General features: G+C 39.7%; 1 protein-coding gene and 1 long non-coding RNA gene across 2 annotated transcripts in view; both read right to left on the bottom strand.

The window, feature by feature from the left end:
* PLGRKT (plasminogen receptor with a C-terminal lysine) overlaps window positions 1-25,617 on the bottom strand; it is a 58,339-nt gene that overhangs the window by 17,057 nt on the left and 15,665 nt on the right. The gene's annotated exons all lie outside the window — the stretch shown is intronic.
* Window positions 17,666-25,428, bottom strand: LOC141166104 (uncharacterized). The gene is made up of 3 exons (XR_012251248.1): window positions 25,042-25,428; window positions 24,293-24,685; window positions 17,666-19,442 (listed from the first exon to the last, which is right to left on the bottom strand). It is a non-coding gene; the product is annotated as an uncharacterized lncRNA (long non-coding RNA).

Below are 25,617 nucleotides of genomic sequence, written 5' to 3'. Positions count from 1 at the left end.
AAACAAGCCATCCTTAAGCTGCAAAAACAGAAAAAACCCATCTGAGAAATTGCTACAATATTAGGAGTGGCAAAATCTACAGTTTGGTACATCCTTAGAAAGAAAGAAAGCACTGGTGAACTCATCAATGCAAAAAGACCTGGGCGTCCACGGAAGACAACAGTGGTGGATGATCGCAGAATAATCTCCATGGTGAAGAGAAACCCCTTCACAACAGCCAACCAAGTGAACAACACTCTCCAGGAGGTAGGCGTATCAATATCCAAATCTACCATAAAGAGAAGATTGCATGAAAGTAAATACAGAGGGTTCACTGCACGGTGCAAGCCACTCATAAGCATCAAGAAGAAAAAGGCTAGACAGGAATTTGCTAAAAAACATCTAAAAAAGCCAGAACAGTTCTGGAATAAATTTTACTAATCCCACCTAGAAGGAGAATACTATTTAACCCCATGTCTACGTAATAAAGTATGCCATTTGCGTGGTTCAGTCTCTGAGTGAAGTTTTTCAACCAGATTAGCAGATTTGGTTAATTAGCTTCTCTGCATGCACTCGGACATCTTTAATTTGGAGGAGAGCAGTTACCTAGTGTACCTTAAATTGGTGAAACCTCCACAATGTCACCCGTAAACCAGAACAGTAAAATCTGCACTATAATATCGCGCTCCTTCCCTTCTGAGTTTTGCACTGTGCCTCAAAAGTAGTTCCCGATTATATGTAGGGTATTGGCATACTCAGGAGACATTACACAACAAACTGAGAAGTCCATTTTTTCCTATTAGCCCTTATAAAAATTACAAATTTGGAGCTAAATTAAATTTTTTGTGAAAAAAAGTAAAGTTAATTTTTTTTCTTCCACATTGCTTTAATTCCTAAGAAGCATCTGAAGGGTTAATAAACGTCTTAAATGTGATTTTCAGAACTTTGAGGGTTGCAGTTTTTAGAATGGGTTCACTTTTGGGGTATTTTCTGTCATATAGGCCCCTCAAAGTCACTTTAAATGTGATGTGGCCTCTAAAAATTGTTTTCTAAATGTTGGAAAAATGAGAAATCGCTGGTCAAATTTTAACCCTTCTAACTTCCTAACAAAAAAAAAAAGATTTTTCAAAAATGATGCAGATGTAAAGTAGACATATGGGAAATGTTATTTATTCATTTTGTGTGGTAGAACTATCTGATTTAAGGGCATAAAAATTTGAAGTTTGAAAATTGCTTAATTTTCTATTTTTTTTTTGTCAAATTTTCGATATTTTAATAAATATACTCAAAATCATATCAACCAAATTTTACCACTATCATAAAGTACAATATGTCACGAAAAAACAAACTCAGAATCACTGGGATCCGTTGAAATGTTCCAGAGTTATTACTACACAAGTGACACTGGTCAGATTTGAAAAATTTGGCCTGGTCATTAAGGTCAAAATTAGCTCCATCACTAAGGAATTAACTAAAAAACAAACAAACACCCAAACATCGAATTCCACACTGATACCACACTAGTGACTTTTATGAAAATATCAATATTCTGTGAATGATGAAATACACTAACAAAAATACAGAATGTTACTGATAATACATTGTGTTTGCAATGACAACTGGATTAACCTAAATATTAAGAAATCCTTACATTAGTGGAGACCAGGTGGAGCAGAGCACACCTAATTCACATCTGCAAGCCAGCTCAATCATTTTTATTTGACACCACTGTGTGGGAGTTGAACATGAAAATGCATTGCTATGCAAGATACTTGGGTAATTGGAGGCTAATGTGAGCTTATATGATACACAAACACACACACACATAAATACAGGGTGGTCCAAAAGTAGGTGGCCAGAAAATAATAACATTTATTTTGATTTATATATAAAATTATATTTACTAACACAAGCATAACATTGACAATTAAATTTTATTCTGAACAATAATACAAAAGCCCTTAAATTTTATCAACGCAGGTTCTCAAACTGTTTTCCAATACAATTTGCACAGCTTTGAAGTCTGCCTCTTACACTTCGACAAACTTTTTTGCACAAGTCTCTTTGGGTATTAATTTCTTGAAATGCATCTCTTATGTAATTTTTCAAATCACTGCCACTTTTTGGTTTTCGACTATAAACTTTGTCCTTGAGTACTCCCCAAAAGAAAAAATCCATTGGGGTCAAGTCTGGTGAACGTGCCGGCCAATCAAGTGGGCCTCTTCGGCCAATCCATTTATTAGGAAATGTTTCATCAAGATACTCGCGGACTACTCTTGAATAATGTGGAGGGGCCCCATCTTGTTGGAAATAAAGGTCATTTGAATTAGGCTGTTGCTGTAACTGGGGAACAACTTGATTCATTAGAATTTCGAGATACTTATCTTCTGTGACTGTTCCATCAAAAAATATTGGTCCTAAAACACCAAAACTTGAAATACCACCCCAAACATTGACACCAGGCTCATTTAGTTGTTGTTCTAATGTTAAATGCATGTTCTCATTATACCAGTAAATACAATTATGTCTGTTAATATGGCCGGATAATTTGAAAGAAGCTTCATCATTCCACATAATGTTATCTAAAATTACTGGATTTTCTTCAATTTCGTTAAGTTTAATCTCACTAAATTGCAGCCGCCTGTCTGGATCATCCTCCAATAAAGCATGAATTAGACGTGGACGATAAGCTTTCCACCCAATAGATTTCAGGATTCGCATGATAGAAGCTCGTGAAATTCCCAATTCCAAAGAGGCTCCTCTGGTGGACTTTTTTGGACTCTGAACAAATGTGTCAGCAACAAGTTGTTTATTATCTTCTGTACAGACTGTTTTGGGTCGACCAGTTTTTGGAGCATTAAGGATTGAGCCAGTAGCATTGAATTTGTCATGAATGCGGTAAATGGTTTGTCTCTTTGGGGCTTGAGTACCAAATGTTTCAACCCAATTTACTCTAACGGTTTCAGCATTTTGAGATTTCCACTACTCAGAGTAAATCCACTTTCTTTGATCTGTATTTAAATTATTTGCCATTATGTGTTATCAGAATTATCTGAAAAGAAAACAGATTTGGGGGAGATCTATCTGTGAAAACTAGATCTGTGAAACTGGCTCAGTTGCCCTAAGCAACCAATCAGATTCCACCTTTCATTTTCCAAAGAGTCTGTGAGGAATGAAAAGTGGAATCTGATTGGTTGGTAAGGGCAACTGAGCCAGTTTCAATTTACACCATGTTTGATAAATCTCCCCCTTCATAACCTTATCACACTTTCTGTCCACCTACTTTTGGACCACCCTGTATATTATATATATATATATATATATATACATATATATATATATATATATATATATATATATATATATACATACATACACACGCACGCACATATACAGTACAGACCAAAAGTTTGGACACACCTTCTCATTTAAAGATTTTTCTGTATTTTCATGACTTTGAAAATTGTACATTCACACTGAGGGCATCAAAACTATGAATTAAAACATGTGGAATTATATACTTAACAAAAAAAGTGTGAAACAACTGTAACGGGGCCGGGAGGTGGAACCTCTGAGCTGCAATACAAAGGGGAAGTCCTTGTAAGGAAGCGGGTGACTCCCAGGGAAGGCAAGCAGGTAGCCACAGCAAGTGAAGGGGACAGTCTCTGGGTAAGCAGGCAGGTGGTCACAGCAAGTGACAGGGACAGTCTCTGGGTAGACAGGCAGGTGGTCACGGCAAGTGACGGGGACAGTCTCTGGGTAGACAGGCAGGTGGTCACGGCAAGTTACGGGGACAGTCTCTGGGTAGACAGGCAGGAGGTCACGGCAAGTGACGGCAGGATCTCCAGGCAGGCTGGCAGAAAGCAAGCAGGTGCTCCCAGGAGAGCGGGCAGACAGACGAGGCGGATAACTGACAGGTAACTGGCGGGCGCTCCCAGGTGAGCGGGCTGACGGAGACAGCAGGTAACAGGCAGGTAACTGGTGGACGCTCCCAGGTGAGTGGTCTGACAGACGAGGCAGGTGACAGGCAGGTAACTGGTGGACGCTCCCAGGTGAGCGGTCTGACAGACAAGGCAGGTAATAGGCAGGTAACTGGCGGATAACAGGCTGGCAGGCAGGACAAGAAGTCAGGCTAGCAGCGGGACCTGAGGGCTGAAGCACAGGAAGACACAGTGCAAACAACTTTGCTCGGGCACCTCCATTTTGGAGGAGGTGCCTTATATATGGGAGATCCTCCGGCAATTGGCCGGGGACTCCTTAGGACGGCGCGCGCGGCCCCTTTAAGAGAGAGGGAGCGCGCGCGCGCCCTAAGCACAGTGCCTGGGAAGCAGCGTGCGCTGCCAGCAGCGCGGGAGGAGGACGCCGAGCACGGAGCAGAGAGGTGAGGGGAATGGCGTCTCTGCCTAGCAGGGGGCAGAGACGCCGATGCTACAACAACTGATAATATGTCTTATATTCTAGGTTCTTCAAAGTAGCCACCTTTTGCTTTGATGACTGCTTTGCACACTCTTGGCATTCTCTTGATGAGCTTCAAGAGGTTGTCACCGGAAATGGTTTTCACTTCACTGGTGTGCCCTGTCAGGTTTAATAAGTGGGATTTCTTGGCTTATAAATGGGGGTGGGACCATCAGTTGTGCTGTGCAGAAGTCTGGTGGATACACAGCTAATAGTCCTACTGAATAGACTGTTAGAATTTGTATTATGGCAAGAAAAAAGCAGCTAAGTAAAGAAAAACGAGTGGCCATCATTACTTTAAGAAATGAAGGTCAGTCAGTCCAAAAAATTGGGAAAACTTTGAAAGTGTCCCCAAGTGCAGTTGCAAAAACCATCAAGCGCTACAAAGAAACTGGCTCACATGAGGACTGCCCCAGGAAAGGAAGATCAAGAGTCACCTCTGCTTCTGAGGATAAGTTTATCCGAGTCACCAGCCTCAGAAATCGCAGGTTAACAGCAGCTCAGATTAGAGACCAGGTCAATGCCACACAGAGTTCAAGCAGCAGACACATCTCTACAACAACTGTTAAGAGGAGACTTTGTGCAGCAGGCCTTCATGGTAAAATAGCTGCTAGGAAACCACTGCTAAGGACAGGCAACAAGCAGAAGAGACTTGTTTGGGCTAAAGAACACAAGGAATGAACATTAGACCAGTGGAAATCTGTGCTTTGGTCTATGAGTCCAAATTTGAGATCTTTGGTTCCAACCACCGTGTCTTTGTGCGACGCAGAAAAGGTGAACGGATGGACTCTACATGCCTGGTTCCCACTGTGAAGCATGGAGGAGGAGGTGTGATGGTGTGGGGGTGCTTTGCTGGTGACACTGTTGGGGATTTATTCAAAATTGAAGGCATACTGAACCAGCATGGCTACCACAGCATCTTACAGCGGCATGCTATTCCATCCGGTTTGCGTTTAGTTGGACCATCATTTATTTTTCAACAGGAAAATGATCCCAAACACACCTCCAGGATGTGTAAGGGCTATTTGACCAAGAAGGAGAGTGATGGGGTGCTACGCCAGATGACCTGGCCTCCACAGTCACCAGACCTGAACCCAAGCTGGACCGCAAAGTGAAGGCAAAAGGGCCAACAAGTGCTAAGCATCCCTGGGAACTCCTTCAAGATTGTTGGAAGACCATTTCCGGTGACTACCTCTTGAAGCTCATCAAGAGAATGCCAAGAGTGTGCAAAGCAGTCATCAAAGCAAAAGGTGGCTACTTTGAAGAACCTAGAATATAAGACATATTTTCAGTTGTTTCACACTTTTTTGCTAAGTATATAATTCCACATGTATTAATTCATAGTTTTGATGCCTTCAGTATGAATGTACAATTTTCATAGTCATGAAAATGCAGAAAAATCTTTAAATGAGAAGGTGTGTCCAAACTTTTGGTCTGTATTGTATGGTTCGACATCATAGAATCTTTAAACCTTATCCTACTGACAAGGAGAAGGACAGAACCAAATCTTTATGTACAAGCTGGGTTTTGCACATTTTAGAAATTATATTTCAATGATGTATGGGATGTTCAAACCCGAATTGTATTACCAAATAGACAGGTATACAGTGCAATCAATAGGCATATATGGCATGTATGTGGCTTAACCAATATTCTGCTGGATGACAGTGGAATTTATCTTTATGAAAAAATTGTCTCTTTAGGTCCTCATTTTCCCTGTTGCGCCACCTCAGGAGAAATGAAGTATTACACAGTACCTATTAAAATTAATGTAATGCATAGACCTGCTGGGTCCTCCAAAGAAAGAGAGAGACACCTTATATCTGGTTCCTGCTGTAGCTCATAGATGTAGCTAATAGACGAGATTTCACAACTGGAGATCCCCATCTACTAAATCAGAATTCCCCAAAAGTGTATTAGCAAGTAGGTTTTTTAAACAAGCAGACAAGCAATTTGGAGTGTTTGGTATATATTTATACCCTCACAATTCACATTATTAATCCACTAAAATATTGCTGTTATAAAAGAGCTATCATGCCTATAAAAATTTAGTACCCCTTGGTGGCAAATCACTATCCCAACTTTTTTTCTTGGAAGTAGTCATTACACCTCCAGAAGAAACCCATGTACTGCATGATCAGAAAGCACTCATTTAAACTTTGTCAAACACTGCAGACCAATTAAGAAGAATAAGGCGCGCAACTCTCAGTAATTGATACATCCAGACTGACGGGATCATACAATGTCGTCATAATGAAGCGTGGCAGCAACTAATGCCCGGAAATCTTACCTCTGAGGACCTAATTTGAGCTTTTATTTAGTGTGTCAGTATAAATGATACAAATGTGTGAGGGATGTGCAATGAAACACAGCCGCTCGTTCTACTTGTCAAAAGCCTGAGAAACGCACAGGACCTTTGTGCCCTAATCAATACTGTCAGGAAGCAAATGTTTCATGTTTTCTCTAATAGGAACAAATTCTCATTATTACTTTCGAATCCTTGCTTTGTTTTGCTTTCTTACGGATGTTTATAATGAAAGTTCAGTCTTGCGCAGAACAAGGTTAAATGAACAACGTTATTCTATTCTCACTACATCGATGACTACTTCCTTCAAACTGCACTGAAATGATGAACAATAATGGCACTAATAAACTGATATTACCCCAACCACAACAATATGATGCTGCTAAGGTATAAAAGGGCCTGATATTACATATCAGAGGGACACAATAAAAAAACATCTAGTCTTTAGAATGTCTTAAAATTTGGTTAATAGAACTTCAGATAAAGGACAACACAAGATAAATCAGAGTATCATTATTTATTTACCAAAAACTAGCCAAAATGCAAAAGCATCCATATGGCTTAAGAGGGGAAAGTAGCATTAGGTGTTGCTAATCTAGTGCCATTGATTAATTGTTCATCAGAAAGTGTGAACATTAATAATTAGCTGGTAGAAAACAAAAAAAGATGGACACCACCAAATTTAATGTAGGAATCAACTCAAAAGCAAACATCTAAACTAAGAGGAAATTAAGGCAAGAACTACAACTGTATATAGCAAGAGGATTTCAAATAAATCTAACATTTTATTTAAGCAGTCAAGGACATACAAACCAGGGCTGTGGAATCGGTGTCCATTTTGGTGGAGTCGGTATAAAATTGAACGACTCCGACAATATACAGGGTGGTCCAAAAGTAGGTGGACAGAAAATAATAACATTTATTTTGATTTATATATAAAATTATATTTACTAACACAAGCATAACATTGACAATTACAATTTATTCTGAACAATAATACAAAAGCCCTTAAATTTTATCAACGCAGTTTCTCAAACTGTTTTCCATTACAATTTGCACAGCTTTGAAGTTGCCTCTTACGCTTCGACAAACTTTTTTGCACAAGTCTCTTTGGGTATTAATTTCTTGAAATGCATCTCTTATGTAATTTTTCAAATCACTGACACTTTTTGGTTTTCGACTATAAACTTTGTCCTTGAGTACTCCCCAAAAGAAAAAATCAATTGGGGTCAAGTCTGGTAAACGTGCCGGCCAATCAAGTGGGCCTCTTCAGCCAATCCATTTATTAGGAAATGTTTCATCAAGATACTCGCGGGCTACTCTTGAATAATGTGGAGGGGCCCCATCTTGTTGGAAATAAAGGTCATTTGAATTAGGCTGTTGCTGTAACTGGGGAACAACTTGATTCATTAGAATTTCGAGATACTTATCTCCTGTGACTGTTCCATCAAAAAATATTGGTCCTAAAACACCAAAACTTGAAATACCACCCCAAACATTGACACCAGGCTCATTTAGTTGTTGCTCTAATGTTAAATGCATGTTCTCATTATACCAGTAAATAAAATTATGTCTGTTAATATGGCCGGATAATTTGAAAGAAGCTTATCACTCCACACAATGTTATCTAAAATTACTGGATTTTGTTTGATAAATCTCCCGCTTCATAACCTTATTACACTTTCTGTCCACCTACTTTTGGACCACCCTGTATAATAAATTGGGTACAGTAGTTCAATGCATTTTGAGGGGAATATTTTTTCATACGAATTTGGGAAAGTTATGAAATGTGAAAAAATTTTTGGGAAAGAGGAGATGCTAACTAATAGTGATCACCAAAATGATCAAGAAATAAATAAATAGATAGTGATCAATAGCAATATCAATCTATGAAAATATGTCAATTTATTAAATACAAATGTTTCCTGACACATATACATGTAGTAACAAACTAACAAACATATAAAACACCATAAAATAGTGGAAAAACACCACTGTCTAAGGAGCCAGCTGATACATTATAATAGAATCACGTATATAATGATACAACAAATACTATATATAATTTAATGAATGAAGAAATACAGAGCGCACAGGCTCCGTGCAATATCTGTGATGGTCAATGATGCCTAGACCCTGCAATGCACTAGTTAAATAACAGGGTAAATGTGTAAAGGCAAGTGAAGCACATAAAAGGCTGAAAAAGCAGAGTATGGCAAAAGGCAGTACCTGTTTCCCCACACTGAATGGTGCCCCCACAAGGATAAATGCACTAGTTAAATAACAGGGTAAATGTGTAAATGCAAGTGAAGCACATAAAAGGCTGAAAAAGCAGAGTATGGCAAAAGGCAGTACCTGTTTCCCCACACTGAATGGTGCCCCCACAAGGATAAAAGTACGATCCTAATGGATAACCAAATAGGTCCCTATAGCTAACATAAGCTAATGACCACAGCGGAACCTAAAGCACTAAATAAGGGGATGATACCAGAAAGTGAGAGCCTGTGCTGAAAAAAATATAATAAGAACAGCTGGCGCCGCGGAGCCCAACGCGTGTCGCCACTCACGGTGGCTTCATCAGGGGCATATCATTATATTTTTTTCAGCACAGGCTCTCACTTTCTGGTATCATCCCCTTATTTAGTGCTTTAGGTTCCGCTGTGGTCATTAGCTTATGTTAGCTATAGGGACCTATTTGGTTATCCATTAGGATCGTACTTTTATCCTTGTGGGGGCACCATTCAGTGTGGGGAAACAGGTACTGTTTTTTGCCATACTCTGCTTTTTCAGCCTTTTATGTGCTTCACTTGCCTTTACACATTTACCCTGTTATTTAACTAGTGCATTTATCCTTGTGGGGACACCATTCAGTGTGGGGAAACAGGTACTGCCTTTTGCCATACTCTGCTTTTTCAGCCTTTTATGTGCTTCACTTGCCTTTACACATTTACCCTGTTATTTAACTAGTGCATTCCAGGGTCTAGGCATCATTGACCATCACAGATATTGCACTGAGCCTGTGCGCTCTGTATTTCTTCATACATTGAATTATCATATATAGTATTTGTTGTATCATTATATACGTGATTCTATTATAATGTATCAGCTGGCTCCTTAGACAGTGGTGTTTTTCCACTATTTTATGGTGTTTTATATGTTTGTTAGTTTGTTACTACATGTATATGTGTCAGGAAACATTTGTATTTAATAAATTGACATATTTTCATAGATTGATATTGCTATTGATCACTATCTATTTATTTATTTCTTGATCATTTTGGTGATCACTATTAGTTAGCATCTCCTCTTTCCCAAAAATGTTTTCACTTGTTAGTTCATGAGATGCTGCAGGTAGATCCCGTTTATTAGATGGTGCCCTCCTCATTTATGGTGGTTAAAGTTATGAAATGTCCTATAAATGTCTGTCCTATTCCTGATCTAAGGGTCTAGACTTTTAGCTGAGATGAATCTGTGCTGCAGTTTATGTACATGATAAGTAGTGAAGCTCCTGCTCTACAGATAAGGGGAAAAAAACACAGGGAAGGAATGACTGCACTCATCTCAGAACTGCTGGAGTGAACAGAAAAGCAGGATTAAGAACAAAAATAGAACAGATTCTTGCTATTATAACTGGCAATGCTTCAAACATGATAAGTACAATCAAACTGATGAATGAAAATAATGAAGGTGAACAGCAGCTAGAAGAACATTTTATTTATTTATTTTACTCACTTATACAGCGCCATTAATTCTACAGCGCTTTACAGACATTATGGGCACTGTCCCCATTGGGGCTCACAATCTATATTCCCTATCAGTGTGTCTTTGGAATGTGTGAGGAAACCGGAGAACCCGGAGGAAACCCACGCAAACACGGGGAGAATATACAGACTCCTTGCAGATGTTGTCCTTGGTGGGATTTGAACCCAGGACCCCAGTGCTGCAAGGCTGAGTGCTAACCACTGAGCCACCGTGGTTTTCAGATTCAGTATGTTGACGATGGAATGCCACAGTCCTGTTCCCATAACGGAGGAACAAACAGATATTACTACAAAAGAACAGCAAAATGATTCTTTACAATTAGATGATCTTGTTGAAGCAGCTTTACACCGCTCTCCTATTCATCAAATGCGCTGTGTTTTGCACAAGTTGCAGTTGGCAATAAGAGATAGTCTGCAAGAGGGACATGCTGCAACTCTGATTAGCAAAGTGAGGAAATTGGCTATTGCTGACAGAACCCCTAAAATTGATTCCATCTTGAAGAGATGTGCTGGAAAAGGGGCAATTGTGGAATTATAAAATTTTTCACTTGCTCTCAAAGAAGTAGAAGAGTTCAATTGTTCATCAAAACTGACTGTGCACGAGGCAATTCCGTTATACCCTGAAATTGTTAGAGATGTTGCCCACGTGGTTACTACTTTGCCACCAACCCAAGTTAGTATAGAGAGGTTGTTCTCTAGCCTTAAAATAATTAAGTCAGATTTGAGGTCATCTATGAAGGAGGATCTGATGGAGGCGATACTATTTCTCAGAACAAATTCATAGACTGCACAAATGTTATTCAGTACATTTTTGTTGAAAATGTTTTTTTCGACTTACTGCATTGTGTATAATAAATTGTAAATATGCAAAAAAATTTTTGTTCTAAAGTTGTATTCCAATAAATATATTTTATTTTCTATCTAAATAGCTTGATTATTGCACCATAATAATGATTAAAAGCCTGATGTTACCGTTTTACTACAGTAAATTTATCAGTTAAACATGAGCCATGTATGAGGGAGTCGGAGTCATGGAGTCGGAGTTGGTGTCATGGAAATTGAGGAGTCGGAGGTTTGGCTTACCGACTCCACAGCCCTGATACAAACGATTAAAAACACTTAAAAAGGTAGACAAAGGACCCAAGATATACATGTATGTGACTATAATAAGTCAACTATCAAAACACCTAGTCCCTTAGGTCACAACCAATAAAAAAACAGTTAACAAGCTGTACAGGGCAAATACATATAATAGATGGCAACGTAGTGATACAAATACTAAGTCAAAGTAAGATTAAGGGTAAAAGATTGTACCATCAATAAACACACCGTACCAACCAGAGAGCTAATAAGCTGTAAATTTGCTGATAATATGTAATGAACTAGCAGTGAATCCACTATATATGGCATAGAATAAACAAGGTACCCAGGTATGAGTGACCTGTATAAGTGTATAGGCAAAGATGTCTGTGGTGATCCAATGCAACAAGAAAGGAAATGGATAAAGAGGAAGCACCCACATGTATCACCACCTCACTGTGGCTTCCACAAGAATGAAGTGAAGATACATGTGGTATTTCTATTTATAATACAGGGTGACCACAAAAATGCTCCTTAATTTAATGAGGTTGTCCACTACGCTGAAAACACCTTCTTAATCACTATATTCCCCCCTTATAAAATAATAACAAATATACTCACCTATGGTGTGGGGTCCATTCCAGCAGTGTTGTCACTGGTTCTTCTGGGGCTCGGGTCACATAACAATGTCACGTGAGCCCTGTAGCTAATCAGTGGCCACTTCCCTCCTTCAGAAAAATCGGACTGGAAAAAGTCAGTAAGCAGCCGCTGATTTGTCGGAAGAGCCAGTGCTTACCTCGCTAGAACGGTGCATACACCGAAGGTGAGTATAGCTGTTATTATTAATAAGAAGGGAACATGGTGATTGAGAAGAGTAGGCTGTGAAATCCAAGATGGCACTCGACCAACAGCAATGCAGCTGATGCGTGTTGTAACTTGATAAAAGATACACTAATGTGACAGTGCAGTGTGCTTTAAAACATAAATTTAATGTGGATCAGCCTACTAACAAGTCCATTTTGAAGTGGTATAATAATTTCATTGAGAAAAGATGCATTTGTGATCAGAGAAAGGGACATTTAGGCTAAGTATCATTCTCGCAGCAAGTTGTTGATCGCGTTAGAGAAGCCTCTTTGCGCAGCCACAAGAAGTCAACGTGCATAGCTAGCCGAGGGTTACATGTTCTGGATTAGCTGGAAATGCTAACCATCTGGTTGATTCTAGAACTAGCTGTTAACAGTAGTGCATACTTTTTTCAGCAAAATGGGGCATCACCACACTGGCATCTCACTCTCTACAAATATGTCAAAAAGAACCTGCCGAACAGATGGATTGGACAAAATGACCAGGGGTTCTCCAAAAGGCCCTCGAGATCACCAGATCAAACTGGAGGTACATAAAGGACAGAGTGCATGAACCTTCACTATCTGCTACCAGGGTGATCAGAAGGAACAAGTCAATGAAGCTGTAAACTAGGTTATTGCATGAATGTTTGCTGAGTAACGGGTGCGGTGCACATTGAGTGTGTGTGATACCATACGAAACTTTGTTGATGCAACTGTAGACACTAATGTGTAAGAATATTCCAATAAAGTTATATTTTATATCTGTTGGAAATCAAAAACTGTTTTTGTGCTCACCCTGTAGAATACTAATTACTAATCATAAAAACTGTGTGCAGCTCTAGAAGAGTCGCCACACTTCTGTGCAAAAAACTAAAATGGTGGTGATTATCAATGCACATCACGATAATGCAATTTTTTTTATACTACAGGTCATTACAGTTACAGGAATAGTGTTAATATAATGCAGCATTTTGTAGATCCTGTTCACTGGCCACAGCTTCTGAGAGGTTAAATGACTGGGTTCAAAGTCATCTCTGATCTACGTGGTTGCAGTAGTGTACAAGTTCTCATACTGCTCACAACTACCGCAGGTGGTATGGGATCAGCTAGAGACCCTGTACAGTTAATGTACCGCAGTGGTAATAGAAACCTAGTGCCATAATTTTCCTGATCCCTTACTGATCTCTGTTCATGCTGCTCAAGCAGTGACTGCTGCTAATCATTGGCCTGCTGACTTCTATTGTGAAAGACTCAACACTGATACAGTCAATAATTAGCTGTTGCTTCCATGTTTCGACACGTAATTGCTGCAGCCTGATTAACAGAAGTGGAAGGGTACCAGGAACATTCGGCACAGTAGTGCATGGGATTGGTAAGATGAGTATTACACTATTCTCTAGTTTTGACAATTTTAAGTTGAGGGTAAAATATTTCAGGGGGGTTATGTCAACTCTTTCATCGGGTTAAGTAACATGAAAGTAGTTTTTCTAATCCTTTATGTCATTAACCCCTTTACCCCAGAGGGTGGTTTGCACGTTAATGACCGGGCCAATTTTTACAATTCTGACCACTGTCACTTTATGAGGTAATTACTCTGGACCGCTTCAACGGATCCCCCTGATTCTGAGATTGTTATTTCGTGACATATTGTACTTCATGATAGTGGTAAAATTTCTTCGATATCACAAGCGTTTATTTGTGAAAAAAAACGGAAATTTGGTGAAAATTTTGCAATTTTCAAAATTTTTATTTTTATGCCCTTAAATCAGAGAGATATGTCACACAAAATAGTTAATAAATAACATTTCCCACATGACTACTTTATATCAGCACAATTTTGGAACCAAATTTTTTTTTTTATTAGGGAGCTATAAGAGTTAAAAGATGACCAGCGATTTCTCATTTTTCCAACAAAATTTACAAAACCATTTTTTTAGGGACCACATCACATTTGAAGTCACTTTGAGGGGTCTTTATGACAGAAAATACCCAAAAGTGACACCATTCTAAAAACTGCACCCCTCAAGGTGCTCAAAACCACAGTCAAGAACTTTATTAACCCTTCAGGTGCTTCACAGGAATTTTTGGAATGTGGAAGAAAAAAATTAACATTTAACTTTTTTCACAAAAATGTTACTTTAGACCCATTTTTTTTTTTATTTTCGCAGGGGTAACAGGAAAAAGTGGACCCAAAATTTGTTGTGCAATTTCCCCTGAGCACGCAGATACCCCATACGTTGGGAAAAACCACTGTTAGGGCGCACGGAAGAGCTCGGAAGAGAAGCCATTTGACTTTTTGATTGCAAAATTTGCTTGAATAATTAGTGGACGCCATGTTGCGTTTGGAGAGCCCCTGATGTGCCTAAACAGTGGAAACCACCCACAAGTGGCACCATTTTGGAAACTAGACCCCTCAGGGAACGTATCTAGATATGTGGTGAGCACCTTGAACCCCCAGGTGCTTCACAGAAGTTTAGAACATGTAGCCATAAAAATAAAATTTTCACATTTTTCCCACAAAAATGTTTTTCAGCCCCCAATATTGCATTTTTATAAGGGTAACAGGAGAAATTGCACCATGCAGTTTGTTGTGCAATTTCTCCTGAGTAAGCAGATACCCCATATGTGGGGGAAAACCACTGTTTGGGCGCACGGCAGGGTTCATAAGGGAAGGAGCGCCATTTGACTTTTTGAATGTAAAATTTACTTGAATACTTAGCGGATGTGCCCCTGATGTGCCTAAACAGTGGAAAAACCCCACAAGTGACACCATTTTGGAAACTAGACCCCTAAGGGAACTTATCTAGATGTGTGGTGAGCACCCTGAACCCCCAAGAGCTTTGCAGAAGTTTATAACATGGAGCCGTGAAAATAAAAAAAATCGAATTTTTTCCACAAAAATAATGTTTTAGCCCCAATTTTTTTATTTTCACAAGGGTAGGAGGAGAAAATGGACCCCAAAAACTGTTGTGCAATTTCTCTTGAGTACGCCAATACCCCTTATGTGGGGAAAATACAGTGTTTGGGCGCACGGCAGAGTTCAGAAGGAAAGGAGCATTGTGTGACTTTTTGAAAGTAAAATTGGCTAGAACATGTAGCGTTTGGAGAGCCCCTGATGAGCCTAAACAATGGAAACCCCCCCACAAGTGACCCCATTTTGGAAACTATACCCCTCAAAGATTTTATCAAGGGGTATAGTGAACATTTTGAATCCAGAGGTACGACACAGAATTTGATAACATTAGATCATCATACTGAATAAGTTGTCATTAGTCTTGAGCGCAAGTGCTCGCTACTTGAGTTTGCATCGGGTACTCGGGTATGCACCATGTATCGCGTGTGCTCGAGTGACATGCTCGAGTCCCCGCTCACATGTTTCATGGTTATTAGACACCCGAAAAAAACATGCGGGGATCGCTGGTGCATGGCAGGCAATCCCCGCAAGGTTTTTTTGGCCACGAAGCATGTGAGGCAGAGATTCGAGCACCCGCGATTCTCAGTGCATTCCTGAGCACCCGATGCAAACTCAAGTAGCGAGCACTTGCGCGCAACACTAGTCGCCATATCGTCATCTTTTTTCTTTTTACTTTTGAAAAAAATCCCTAGCCCAACCCTAACCCTAACCCTAACCCTAGAGTTTATTTTTTACGCCGTTCCTCGTGCGGTATAAGTGATTAGACGACTTTATTCTTCGGGTCGGTTCGATTACAGCGATACCAGAATCATATCGGGTTTTTATGACTGACAGCTGTCACACACTAAAAGATGCATTTTTTTGCAAAATCTAGTTTTTGCATCGCCATATTTTGAGAGCTATAATTTTTCCATATTTTGTCCGACAGAGTCATATGACGGCTTGTTTTTTTGCGGGATGACTTGATGTTTTTATTGGTACCATTTTCAGGCACTTGACATTTTTTGATCGCTTTCTATTCCGATTTTTGGGAGGCAGAATAAACAAAAACCAGCAATTCCAGAATTTTTTTTAAGGTTTTATTTTTATGCTGTTCCGCGTGTGGTAAAATTGATAGGGCAGCGTTATTCTTCGGGTCAGTACGTTTACAGCGGTACCACATTTATATAGTTTTTCTATGTTTTGGCGCTTTTACGCAATAAAAGCTATTTTATAGAAAAAAATATTTTTTTGCATCGCTTTATTCTGAGAGCTATAACTTTTTTATTTTTCGGCTGATGGAGCTGTATGGCGGCTTGTTTTTTGCGGGACAAGATGACGTTTTCAGTGGTACCATTTTTATTTATATTTGTCTTTTTGATTGCGTGTTATTTCATTTTTTGTTTGGCGGTATGATGATAAAGCATTTTTTTTTGCTTCGTTTTTTTATTTTATTTTTTTACCGTGTTCACTAAAGGGGTTAATTAGTGGGACAGTTTTATAGGTCAGATCGTTCCGGACGTGGCGATACCAAATATGTGTACTTTTGTTTTGTTTTCATAATAATATTTATTGATGGGTACATTATATTTATATTTATTTTTGGTGGATTATTATTTTTTTTTTATTTTTACTATTTTTTTTTCTTTTATTTTCTTCATTTTTTAACACTTTTTGGATTTTTATTTTGCGTCCCACTCTGGGACTTTCACTTTTTATATTCTGATCGCCTGTATGCAGCACCATTCCTGTGCTATACAGGCTGTCAGTGCTGCACAGTGAGAAGATAGTTTGGTCATGCACTGCGCATGACCAAAGAATCTTCCTGCTGTCTGGTGACCCGAATGTTGTCATGACATCGGGTCGTCATGGCAACATCCGGGAAGACGCGGCAGACAGCGCTGGAGGCAGGAAGAGGAGGTGAGTATCCCGATCACCTCCCCTTGCCACCGCAATGCTGCGATCGACTTCGATCGCAGCATTGAGGGGGTTAATGTACCGGGAGCGGCACAGGACCACTCCCTGCACATAGTACCGGGTGTCAGCTGTGACAATCAGCTGACACCCGGCGGCGATCGCCCCACACCGCTTGTGTGCAGGCGCGATTGCCATATGACCTAATAGTATGTCATTGGTCCAATCGACCCAGGTCACCAAGACGTACTATTAGGTCATACGTCAGAAAGGGGTTAAAATAAGGCATATAATAATTTGCTGCTGTTCCAGTCAGCCATTCTTTACTGGAATTTACAATTATATGCAATCCTATGTTTTTACTTGAATTTGTACATGTGTCTCTTGTAAAATGCAATAAAAGATTTTTTAATAAAGTAGTTTTTCTGTTGCTCGCATCTCCTTGCCCTACTACCTGCACCAGTGAACCTATTCGCTCACATCTCCTTCAGTCCCTTTCCCTGGCTGTCACCACTCACCTAACTAAAATATTTAACCATTCTGTATCTCTCCCTCCTCCTTCAAACATGCCAGCATACACCCATTACTTAAAAAACATATCTTGAACAGAACTGAGCTGCTAACTACAGACCTGTCTCTAATCTCACCTTCATTTGTAAACTTCAGAAACGTTTGGTTCACTCCTGTCTAATCCGCTATCTCTCAGATAACTCTCTTCTTGACCCTCTACAATCCGGTTTCCGCTCTTTACACTCTGCCCTCACTAAAGTCTCTAATGATCTACTAACAGCTGGTCACTACTCCCTGCTGATTCTCCTCTGCAGCATTCAACACTGTGGATCACCAGCTCTTCCTCACTTTGCTCTGTGCTATTGGGCTCAAGTATATTGGTCTCTTGAATCTTCTCCTACTTCTCTGACAGCTCCTTCACTGCATCTTTTGTTGCCTCGTCTTCCCCTAACTGTTGGGTTCCTCAGGCTACAGTTCTAGGTCCCCACCTTTTCTCCCTATATACTGTAACTATTGGACAAACCATCAGTAGATTTGTTTTTCAGTACCATCTATATGCTGATGACACCTAATTATACACATTGTCTCCTGACATCACCCCAACATTACTACAAAATACCAGTAATTGTCTTTCTGCTGTCACTAATATCTAATTTATCTAATATGTACTCCCTCTATCTAAAACTGTATGTCAATAACTGAACTACTTGTTTCCTTCCTCTACTAACCTTCCCAAACCAATATTACTATTTCCATGTGTGGTTCAATTATTACTCCTCAACAGCATGCCCACTGTCTTGGGGTAATATTTGACTCAGATCATTCCTTCACTTCCTACATCTGATCACTTGCACCTCACTTGCATGTCACTTCCACCTCAAAATGATCTTTAGAATTTGACCTTTTCTTAACTTTGACTCTGCAAAAACTCTTACTGTTGCTCTTATTCATTCTTGTCTGGACTATTGCAACTCTCTCCAATTCATCCTAAATGCTGCAGCCAGGATCATATTCTTCTCCAAAGACTATACCGATGCCTGTACCCTGTGCTAGTCATTGGTTGCCCATCCGCTACAAAGTACAACATAAACTTATCACTCTCACCCACAAAGCTGTCCACAGTTCTACACCACCTACATCTCCTTCCTCATCTATGTCTATCTCCCTAACCCGTGCCCTCCGTTCCGCTAATGACCTAAGACTAACATCTTCAATAATCCTAACCTCCTTCTCCCGTCTCCAAGACTTTTCGCGAGCTGAGCCATTTCTCTGGAATGCACTACCCAGGACAATTCGATTAATTTCCAATATCCACAGTTACTCCAATACGCACTTCTTTAGACTGGCCTTACGCCTCACCCCACTTCTGTAACTATTCCCATTTTGCCCTTTCAAAATTTTCTTTCAAAACAGATCCTTTGTAGCATCTATTTACACAACCTCCATGCACTTAATAGCACTGTATCTGTACTTACACAGATAATGGCTGATGACTGGTTCATGCAGCGTTATTTGAATACTCTATTATATTGATGGCTGGACCGTACAATACAAGCACTTTTTACCATTTACCTTTCGTGTCTCCCACATTTCCTCATAGATTGTAAGCTTGTGAGCAGGGCCCTCCTCCTCTTGGTAGTTATGTGATTACTCTGTTATATCTTTATTGTCTGTACAAGTACCCTCCGAAATGTAAAGTGCTACGAAATATGTTGGTGCGAAGGAAATAAAAATGATTATTATGATGGAGTTACACAGTACTTTCATTTGATAATTTCCATAACATTGATTAATTTAAAAGAAAATAAACTTGCTTTGACGTGTTGTGAACAAGATAATACCTTTACTACCATTTAATTTGTTTATACATTTAATATATGTGAAAAAATAATTTAAAATTGTAGTAAACCTGCATTTATAATATGTTAAAAACAAAATAAAAAATAATACATAGTGACTGGAAAGATACTTGAAGACAGCTCTGAAAAATAGCAAAATGAACACAGGCTGACTCAATGAAATGTGACAGATAAAGGCAAAGGAGAAAAGGTCACTGGCTTTAAAAGTGATAGTGCTAATAAATTAGTCACAGGTTACCCCTTTTATGCAAGTTATTACAACTTTAGTTTAACCGATCTTTGTCGTTTCTTGACAGCTTACACTTTAACTGGTTTAATATAAAAAATATCATTTTTATAAAAGTAATTTTCTTTAAATCAAATTCATTCTAATAGACTCTCCTCCGGACCCGGGTACCATAGAAACTGTAAAAAAAAAATAAATAAATGTTATATTTACCTTCTGATGGCCCCCGATTCGCTCGTCCTCCCTTGACAGCAGATTGCGATGGACTGGAGGACCTGCGCTGATGTCATAGTCATGTGACGGGTCAAACGACGCTGACGGCGGCAGGTCCTTCAGTGTACCGCGATCTGCCGACAAGGGAGAACGGAGCGAAGCAAGACTGCAGGGGCCATCGGAAGGTAAGTATAGATTTATTTTTTATTTTTTACCATTCTTTCGGTCACGCTATATAAATCCATCCCGTTTGCATGGATTTATATAGTGTGACCAAGTTGACAAGCACTTTCCAAGTGATGCTAAAATCGCCTGGAAAGAGCTTGTCAACCCGCATGCGGAAATGCATGTGAAGAACGCCTCACATCCGCATGTCCCTGGCAGGAAAAACGCATGTACAATCCGCATGTACAATCCGCATGCGTTTTTTTCTGCCAGGGAGATGCAGAAACGCTTAGGAAAAAATCCGGAGCATTTCTGCATCGTGGGCACATAGCCTAAAGGTAATCTGTCAGCAGGTTTTTGCTATGTAATCTGAAGACTGCATGCTGTATGGGTTAAATGCCTCTGTTATCACGCTCCATGTTTTTTTTGCTTGTAATGAGCACACAGCAGAGCATGCCTCCTGGTCCAGCAATGCCTCCTCTTGTGATGAACACCTCTATAGACATTGTACATGAAGCGACTGGTGTGGGTGGGGCAGTTTCTCAGCTCTGCTTTATTGCTAAATCGAAAAACTCTGTGAGAAAGGCGGCACCTAGTAATCTAAGTGATACATCGTTGGATTCAGCTTCTCTTTGCCTTTGTCAGGCTGCTCTAAGATGAGGTAGCAAAAACTTGCTGAAAATTCCCTTTCATGGGCTCCAAAGGCTTCTCTTTCATTAATTCATCATCAATTAAGCAGATAAAAGGTCTGGAGTTGATTCAAGGTGTGGCATTCGCATTTAGAAGCTGTTACTGTGGACTCACAAAAAGCGGACAAAGGAATTCTCAATGGAAGAAAAACAGACCATCATTAGGCTGATCAAAAAGAAAAGATCCATCAGAGAGATAGCAGAAATGTTAGGATAGTATAGTTTGGTACATTCTGCAAAAATAAAAAAGAGCGCACTGGTCAGCTTGGGAACTCAAAAGGGCCTGGACTTCCACAGAAGACAATAGTGGTGGATGATTGCAGAATCCTTTCCATGGTGAAGAAAAACCCCTTCACAACATTCACCCAAGTGAAGAACATTCTCCAGGAAGTAGGTGCTTCAGTATCGAAGTCTACCATAAAGACAATATATGACATGCTCGAGTCCCCGTTCCGCATGTTTCGTGGCAGTTAGACACTCAAAAAAAAACATGCGGGGATTGTATGGCAGGCAATCCCTGTGTGGTTTTTTTTGGCTGTATAAACAGCCGCGAAACATGGAGGTGGGGAATAGAGCATGTCACTTGAGCATCTGCAATACTCGGTGCTTACCCGAGCGCCCGATGCAAATTCATGTAGCGAGCACTTGCGCTCAACACTAGTCATCATACTGTCATCATTTTCTTTCTTTACTTTTGAAAAAAAGTAAAGAACACAACCCTAACCCAAACCCTATCCTTAACACAACCCTAACCACAACACAACCGTAACCCCAACACAATCCTAACACTAATACTAACCCAATCCTAACCCGACCCTAATCCTAACCCTAACACAAGCCTAATCCTAACCCTAAACCTAACACAGACCTAATCCTAACCCTAACATAACCCTAATGGCAAAGGGGGACGGATCAGGAGATCCGGGGGATGGCGGAGGTACCGGGTGGGCTCGGGGGGCATCATTGATACACATGTCAGAGGGGTGGCAAATTATTGTAACCACGGGCACAATTTTTTTTTCCACTGAATAACGGTAATCACGTGATCGGGGACTGGAAAAACCGGCCCTGGTCATGCTGAGACCCCTGAGAGATTCCGACTCTGGGGGGCGCTACAGCCTTATTCCTGATCGCTGTTTTAAAACAGCAATGAGGGAATAAGGCCCCTTAATGGCCACAGTTTTAATGCATATCGGCGGTCGTTAAGGGGTTAAAGAACCATACCTGTCAAAATATCCATATGGGGGCTTCTTTTTTTTACTGAACAAGTTGTATTTTTGATGGTACTGTTTTGGGGTTCATATAATGTGTTAAAAAACTTTCATTTTTTGGAGAGGGAATGGGAAATAAAAGCAACCTTACAATTTTTGAGGGTTTTGTTTGGGAGAAGTGCTTTACAGTTCTCACTGTGAGACAAATGAGACAAGTTATTTTTCAGTTTTTCTACTTTTGTGTAATTAAATTCTTTAAAAAATATATTTTTGTGTTACCATAATCTTAAAGCTACGCCTTTCTTTTTTGGTTGTTAGTGCTGTGTACCGGCTCTTTTGTGTACGTATGATTTTGTTTATTGTTTTGTTTATTTCATCACATTTTTGGGGAGACAGACCAATGACAAACAGTAATTATTGGATTTTTTTCCTACTGTGTTCACTGCATTGGTTAAATAACAGGATTTTTACAGCGTTATGAACATTAGCAATACCAATTATTTTGACTTTTTTTTATTAAATGACTTAAAAAAATGGGTAAGATAAAAGGCAATTTTTGCTTTATTTTATTACTTCTTTTCATATTTATTAACATTTTCTTACTTTTTATTTTAGTCCCACTGGGGGACTTGAACTTAAAGGAGTTTGATCACTCATATAATATATGGCAATACTTGTATATGGCAGTGTATTATGCCTGTCAGGATAACACTGACAGACATGCTATCAGAGCCAACCTCTCACAAGATTAAATAAGACTAATAAAGAAGCCATAACGGCCAAGGGCCTTTAAAGAGTTTCTGCAGCAGCCCGGCTGTGTATGTCAGATATGCATCTGAATACACAGGCAGTTTCCGGCCCGATGACGTACTATATATTACCAAACGCTCATGATATATACACATCATACAGAGTTAAGGGGTTAAGTAACAGATCTCCAGTTTTAAAACATGTATAGGTTACTGTGCCTTTATCATAATTATCCAAGTGCATTTAATGATGAGCCAAAAATAATTCCACTACTGCAGATACTAGAAAATCTTCTTTGACAGGAACCATTTTATTCTCATTTTGGATTGTTCGTATTTCCACTCACTTATCTATCTAATGATGACTGTTTTGAGTGACTACGTAGGCTGGACATCTGTGGTTCAGGGATAATGAAGACAAAATGTGAACAATTACTGGCAGATAAGATCAAATTAGCAGGACCCAGATAACGATCTCGGTGACACAGGCGTACAAGCAATTATTTTGTTGCTGGACAGAAAGTTGACACAGAAAGTGAGCAATTGTCCAACCGGTGAGAATCTGTGAATTTGCAGCGCTTTATGCGGAGACTCAGTTTTTCAGCGCTAATAACTTAAGAATGTCACCTCTGGTTTCAGGCTCTCTTCTGTTCGTCATTCTTACATCAACATTTGACCTTTCCGTTCCTAGCTAATGTAACACAGGTATACTTCTATTTGTCTGTGTTCAATGACTTTTAGTACTATTGTTAGGATAGACCATGGGTATAAAGCTGGTTCCCTCAAGGGAATCAGAAGTCAAGATTTCGGAAAACTACACCACCTAAAGTTCAAATGTAGAAAAAAAAATAATTGGATGACGACACCCCTAAGTTTGGACTCAGAAATCAACTAAATAAATCCTAATTTCAGCTAGCAAGGATAATCATATACTGTAAAACATATCTGACTTCATGCAAACTACTTTATGGTAAACAGCGTACACAATCTATCGTTTTTTGAAGAGGCACATAGAAATTAATGGCAAGCGGCAAGGCTAGCTCATTAGATAGCAGATGATACTATAATAATGAACAGCCGGATGCTCCAGTAATCGATTAGAAATGATGGAATGGTACTTTAAACAGGAATAGGCTGAAGGATGGAGAAAATGACCATATGAAGAGTCCAATAATTGCAATACGATTTTCTCTCTAACGAACTTAATAGAAATCATCGAGTAATGAGAAAAGTTGTAAAACTTAGAGAAAAAAAAAATCCTATATCAACTAAAGGTTTAGAAATATAAAAACACTTTTACAAGGTTTTAGAGGCCCATTGTTAATGCAGCTAGAATGTACCGTATTTTTCGGATTATAAGACACACTCAACACCCCCCCCCCCAAATTTGGGAGGAAAAGGGGGGTGCGTCTTATAATGTGGAGGTATGGTATGTTACCTGGGGGGCGGTGCCGGTGGAGCAGGGTCACAGATACAGGAGGTTGGCGGCGGCTGCGGCAGGAGTCGAAGGATGCTGCAGGCTCTGTCCTCTCAGCAGGGTCGCTGATTCAGGATGACTTGGCGGTGGTGGATGCGGGAATGGGGCGATGCTGTGGGTCCCGTCCTTTCAGCAGGGTCGCTGATTTAGGATGACTTGGGCAGTGGTGGCAGCAAGAATGGGGCGATGCTGCGGGCCCCGTCCTCTCAGAAGTCTGCGGTGAGTGGATGTTCCCTCTCCCGTACATAACCCTGCAGTGGGCTGCGGGAAAATGGCCGCCGGAGCATACGCAGATTGAGATCTCCACAGACGAGGAAAAATAGAGGGCACCACCAAAATACAATCGAGATCTACCTGTCATATACCAAAAAGAATTAAGTATATGGAGAGTAATAAACAAGAAAAGACAAGGATCACCTATGTTTTCAAATGTTTTGTTTGGCTTGTTTGTTAATAAATTATTGTTCTCTTTAGGTGATTATTGTCTTTGCATAGTTCTTTCTCTTTCTATATAATGAATAGCAACTCTATAACACGGGGTAAATCATAATTACTCTGATTAAAAGTAAAAGCAAAGCCAAATTCTATCAGAAGACTATACACTCCTGCTTACAGACAGCATTTCCAGAAGGTAGATTGCTTAAGGCCTCATTCACATATGTTTTTCACATCCATGTTCTATCCAAGATTTTCACGGAGAGTACACATACCTCATTATAGCCATTGCTTGGATAAGGGCTGTTCACAAGAAGAAACAGAAATATGTCAGATTTTTGATCCTTGTTTCTGATCAAAATTGCACATGCAATGCTGTGGATGCCTGAAAAACTCAACACACTGATGGGATCCTAGTTGTATCCCTCTGCTGTCTGCTTTTCCCTCACTGATTGCAACCCCCAACAGTTTTTTTTGCATAAATGAAAACCAACACACTGATAGTAAAAACTGACAGACTGTCCAAACACTGATAGAAATCTGATAAAAACCACTGATGAAAATCAGTCCGATTTTTTCAAGTACAAGGAAAAAAATGTTCATCTGAATGAGGCCTAAAACAGAGAAATGATCTTTTGCTTGCATTAGGAGAAATATACCGTAAGTGGAAATTCATTGATAAGTGATCTTCTGAAACGTAGTAAAGTCTTTAAAATGTAAAACTATAGAGCTTCCAAGCCCATGATTGGAAATTGCTGAAATTATAGCACAAGCATAGTGCAACTTCCCTGAACTACAATCTAATAGATGCATTGTAAGTGCCCTTTAAGGATATCTTTAACCCCTCCTCC

The sequence above is a fragment of the Phyllobates terribilis genome, unplaced genomic scaffold (genome assembly GCF_046119375.1).
Source record: "Phyllobates terribilis strain yellow unplaced genomic scaffold, ASM4611937v1 Scaffold_1__5_contigs__length_1240528914, whole genome shotgun sequence".
Classification (NCBI taxonomy): domain Eukaryota; kingdom Metazoa; phylum Chordata; class Amphibia; order Anura; family Dendrobatidae; genus Phyllobates; species Phyllobates terribilis.
Note: the sequence above shows the minus strand (reverse complement) of the source record. Positions and strands in the feature narration are given on the sequence as shown.